We start from the raw sequence: 6,000 nt of genomic DNA, 5'->3' as shown, positions 1-6,000 counted from the left end.
TTTACACTCAAATTCCTTCCAAATTCCTCATCCACTTTCTTCTTACTCTCTCTCTTACTAATCTTTTCACCTCTCTCTTTCTTTCTACATATAACTCTCTCTTCCGCCTCTCAACTTCTTCCACGCCCCTATTTCTCATCCATTCATTGTATGCTTTCTTCTTTCGTGCTACAGCCTGTCTCACCTCTTCAGTCCACCACGCTGTTCCTTGCACCCCCTTCCATCTTCTCTTCCTTCCACACACCACATCACATGCTGCACATATTTCTTCTGTAAATATCCTACACACACCTTCCACGTCTCCCATCTGCTCCAATTCATATTTGCCCAATCGTTCCTCCACTTCTCTCTAATACTCTGCCTTTTTCTCATCCTCCTGTAACCTTTCCACTCTCCTTGCAACTACTCCTTCCTCTCGTCTTTCCCTTCTTCTATTCCTCCATCTTACTTGAATCCTAATTCTGGCCACCACCAAGTAGTGGTCAGAAAGTCCACTCCCCCAACCTCTATAAACTCTTGCATCCATTACACATCTTCGCATCCTTTCATCCACACACACATATTCAATCATTGCCTTCCTTTCATTCAGTTCACCACCCACCCTTCTCATCACTCGCCATGTATACCTGTGGATCATTTTATGCCTGAAGAGGGTATTGGCTATCACCAACCCCCTCCCAGCACAAATGTCCACTAACGCACTGCCATTCTCATCTATCTCAGCAGGCACACCCCACTCACCAACTGTTCCATCCACCTTCACATTCCCTACTTTACCATTCATATCACCGATCAAAAACACTCTCTCATTTCTTCCAAACTTTTCCATGCACACTTCCACATTTGTCCAGAACTCCTCTCTCACTCTGCTAGCACGATCTTGCGTTGGCGCATACACACACACAATCGCCCACATTTGTATTCCAACTTTCAACTTTACCCACACAATCCTTGACCCAACTGATCCATACTGTCTTATGCTCTTCTTCCATCTTTTACTCACAACTATACATACTCCTTCCTTTGCCCTCTCATTCTCACCTACTCCTGCACATATACCCCATCCATACTCCCATTCTCTCACACTTTCTCCTCTCCATTTTGTTTCAGTTATTCCACATACATCCACTTGGTTAATGCCAGTGTGCCATAAGGATCAGTCCTAGATCCGACCTTGTTCCTACATAATACTGATGTTCTCTTGTCTGTCAACCATAATCACATTCACTCATAGGAGATAACACAGTGCTTTACAATTCCTTTGCACTTAAACACCCATTCACAAAGTTTGATATCTTTAACCCCCAACTCAGTACAGCAACCTCCATAAATCAAGACTTATCTAAGATCACTGAATGGGGACAAAATACCACTGTCTCATTTAATGCAGGGAAATCCAAATATACACAATTTACTAATAGACAGGTACTGCCTGATTCCTATATTACCTCCAGTGCAACCAATATTCTATCTGTCTATCTATTGCCAGATGCCTTAATCCCATAAGAGGTGGCCACAAACAAATCACCTCCATGTCACCCTGTCCTCCACCATTTCACTGCCCTGCTCCCTGCTCACACACCCCTCTCTCATATACCTCTCCACTCCATCCCTCCAACTCATCCTTGGCCTCCCCTTCCCTCTCCCCCCCTCCACCTCACTCACATACACTCCCCTCGTCAGTTTCTCACTCCATCCTCTCCATGTGGCCAAAACACCTCAGTGTGTTTCTCCTAATACTTCCTATCACATCCACATCCACACCACAATGTTCCTTCACTTCCTCATGTGTCAGTCTGTTTTTCTATATGATTCCACATGCTCCTCTCAAATAACTCATTTCCATGGCTCTCACTCTTGACTTCTGTGTCTTCACCAAGGTCCAAGCTTCACTTCCATTTGTTAGAGTTGGTATCACAAGACTGTCATGCAGTAACATTTTCACTTCCATGCTCACTTCCTTGTTACTGACCACTGCTGTCAAAGTACCAGCAACCTTTCTTCCTACCTCTAAAAGTATTGATATTCTCGGTGTTTCACTTAACAGTACCATCAATTGTACTTCTCATATTAGATCACTTGCTAACTCTGCTGCAAAGAAACTTGGACTATAGCATAGAATCTGTAACTTCACTGTGGGCAGATAGCTAAAATTTTCAAGAGTCATGTGCACTCTCAGCATATATATTGCTCATTCTTGTGGAATGGATGTGGAGAGGTTGCACCATACCAATTGGACAGAAATCAGAACAACACTATAAGAATTATTAAAAACCCAGCAGCTACAAATGAACTACCACCCCTACAAGTAAGGTTGCATTATTTTACAGATACTTGTATGGTAAATGCTCAGACGATGTTGCATCCACTGTGCCACCTCTCCATGCCTTCCTTCATGTTACACAGGTATCTGGTAGCATTCATGACTGGACTGTCACACTGCCATAATGTAGAATCACTGCCTATCATAATTCTTTTACTCCCTGAACTGCTTCTCTTTGGAACTTGCTTCCCCAGAATAGTTTCCCCCCCAGCCTTCAACCTACACCAGTTCATGTCCAAATGTTACAGATTTTTTATGAATGGAGGACACCCATAATTTGGTGCATGGATTATTTTTTTATTTGTTTTTCCTTCCTCTGTTCATCTTCTGTTAGAAAAAAAATCTCATTAACCACTCACCAACCACTTCCCCCATACCTCCATAATCCCTCCCTCAGTCCTCATTGTTCCTCTTTCATTACTCTTTATTCACTCTAAGTGCTTCCATTTACATTAGCAGCCAATGCCATATTTCCCCTGTAAGGTTTAGGGGTCTGAGGCTAGGGTACCGTGGTCCTGTACTTTTAGGGACGGATGACTGGCTACTTCACTTGATGGCATTGCATGATTGAACCTTTATTTTTATCAAGGCCATCACTTTAACAGGCATTTTCACCATTAGGCCACCAGGTGCCTATGACTTCTCTTAATATTCTCAATAACCTTCTCAGTGCTCTCATCACCTTTGTAATTGTTCCATATTCCATTTTTTTTTCATTCCCTCCTGAACATTCTTATCCTTTTTTTAATTCCCTCCTGAACATTCTTATGGACCAGAGTCCATTCTATCCTTCTTCAAGTGTTCTATTGACAGGAGATTGTGCTCAGTATGATTACAGAAAGAGAATGGATATGAAAAAAGTGTCATAAAAAATAGTATTAGGGTATACCTATGAGCAATCTTGAAAGTGAGAAGAGAAATCATTGTATGATTTGTATCGTTTATAAAAGCTCCAACGTGAATGCTGTGTTGCCCTTGGTCACGTAATTGTGGTACTCCTCATTGCTCGATCTTTGGCAGCATTCTTATTGAGTCCCTCATCCCTGAGGTCACATTCTATTACCTAGTTCCAGGTTTTCTTTGGCCTACCTCTTGCAGCCCTATCTCCAACCTTTACATTTCTCACCTTCCTCACCCAACTGTCATCCTCCATCCTCTCAATATGCCCAAACCATTTCAGTCTCTCTCTCTTCATCACAACACCAATACATTCCAGTCTTCTCAACTCTTCAACCTTAATCCTAGATCCCCCATTCCTCACATTCAAGGATGCATTATACATCCACTGTTATTTCTGTATGTTTGAGCCTATGAATATCTTCTTCCTTTAATGCCCAGGTCTCACTACCATACAGCATTACACTACTAACACATGCTGCATAGAAAGATCCCTTAGCAAGAAGGGAGAGCCCCCTTAATGTCAGGAGAGGCAACAGCTCCTTGAATTTCCTACAACCACCCCTTACCTTAGCCAGGACTAGCCCCACCTCCAACACAAACATATCCCCCAAATAACAAAACACCTCCACACACTCAAGAGATTCACCAGCAAGGTCTATACTTTCATGCCCGACAATCTCTACATGCTCTGTCTGACACTGCACACACAAAATCAGCATTATCTTGCAGTCTACCTCTAATACCAGTACATCTCTTATCCACACACTTATTGCAAACACTGCACAAGATAGAATTACTTCCCACACCCTTGTGGCAAACACATGACCACCCTCCCTCTGCTTTGACCATACTGCCACCAGCCCTAGATATCATCACTTTTGTTTTAGCCAGTCACTTTCGAATCCTTGTACCCATTCCGTCTTTCCATTTTCTCTTTCCTCTGCCTCCCTTTCATTCTCTACAATCAATACCAAGTCATCAGAATGCAACATCTCCCATGAGAGTCCATTTCTGAAGTCATGTGAGACAGCTTCAAGCACCACACAGAACACTCCTAGTCACACTAGACATTAGCAAAGCTTTTGATGCCATCCCTCACCACAACCTCACAAACAAAATATCCAACACAAACATGCACAATCACACAAAAAGGTGGCCGGCAAACTATGTAGCAGGCAGATGTGCATATGTAACATTTGCCGGTCAGTCATCGAACATCAGAAACTTCTCAAACGGTGTCCCCAAGGATCTGCTTTGTCCCCCACACTCTTTAACCTATACATGCATGACATACCCACACCCCACACACCACAAATACATGTAGCTTCCTAAGCAGACAACATAACACTTACCTGTACACACCAAAATGCAAACACAGCTGCACACATCCTCCAACCTTACCTCAACAAACTACATGAATGGTTTGCCACAAACAAACTCACAATTGCCGCAGCCAAATCTACAGTGACCCTTCTCACAAACTGGACAACAGAACATAGTCACAGTCCACGCCTCACCATAAACAACACTCCCCCACCACACACGCACACACAAAAAAAATCCTTGGTGTAACACATATCAATGTTATTCAAATAACACATCACAAACATTAGAAATAAATTAACACCAAGACTTAGTGCCCTAAGGTCACCTTCCCATACAACATTTGGATGCAACAAAGAAACCACCACCACAGTATACAGACAATATTTACGTTCAGTGATGAATTATGCAAGCCCCGCTTGGGCCTCTAACCTCACTGAAACACTACAACACCCTACAAACCATACAGAACAAGGACCTAAAAATAAGCACAGGCTGCACAGCTACTACACCTACAGACCACCTACACCAAGAAACCAAAGTCCTCAAAGTCAAGGATCATCCAGACATGAAAGGCACACAAATTCTTGTTGCAGCCTCCACAAACCCACACCATCCACTACACTACATGGCAGCACATCCACATACACATCAAGGAACATGAAAACAACACCCAGCGCACAATATCATACACAAATATCGTCATCTCTCCCCCCTTGCCTACCTCAAACCAGCTTCCAGAAGCATATCCATGCTCATATCACTCGCCGCTCCATTCAGTCGCTCAAAGACAGCACAGCTGCATGCACGGCCTCCTGATATCCATCCTTCTGAATCCTACCTCCCTCATGATGACAGGGTTCACCTGGCCAGGCTGAGATGTGGGCATCATCTAGCCCTCTTGAGTTATCAGAAAAGGCTGGATGACTCCATTGCTGATGCCTGTCCAGGATGCAGCACAGCACAGCACCCCATACTGTTATGCACATTATGGAAGACTGAATTGCACACAATCATCTATGCCAGAAACACAACATAAACTTCTCCGTGGGCAAGCCCGGTCTCGGCCGTGGCCTTCCTTAGCGGCTTGAGGCTGTTCGGCCAGACTGACTAGGGAACAACTACTACTACTACTACTACAATAAGAGGTTCAAAACTAACCCCTGATGCAAGCCAACATTCACGGATAGATTTATCTTATTAACCTGTTCACTGCTCTATGCAGCCTGGGCTGTTCCGAGTGCGACTGCTCAATACAGCCCTGGCTGCGCAAGTGAACTTCGAATATAGTGCCATTGTCACCAAGGCCAACCCATGCAAGCATGTTTGAGCCTTGAAAACTGAAACCGAAAAAGAAAAAGAAAACGAAAACCATACATTCCAATAGGGAATCAGACACTTCGATGTTCATCCATGGCTTTAGCAAGGTAAATGTTGAGCTAATATTTCGATAC

Source organism: Coenobita brevimanus, chromosome 97, assembly GCF_032717465.1.
Source record: "Coenobita brevimanus isolate Jiangsu-jjx chromosome 97, ASM3271746v2, whole genome shotgun sequence".
Taxonomy (NCBI): domain Eukaryota; kingdom Metazoa; phylum Arthropoda; class Malacostraca; order Decapoda; family Coenobitidae; genus Coenobita; species Coenobita brevimanus.
Note: the sequence above shows the minus strand (reverse complement) of the source record.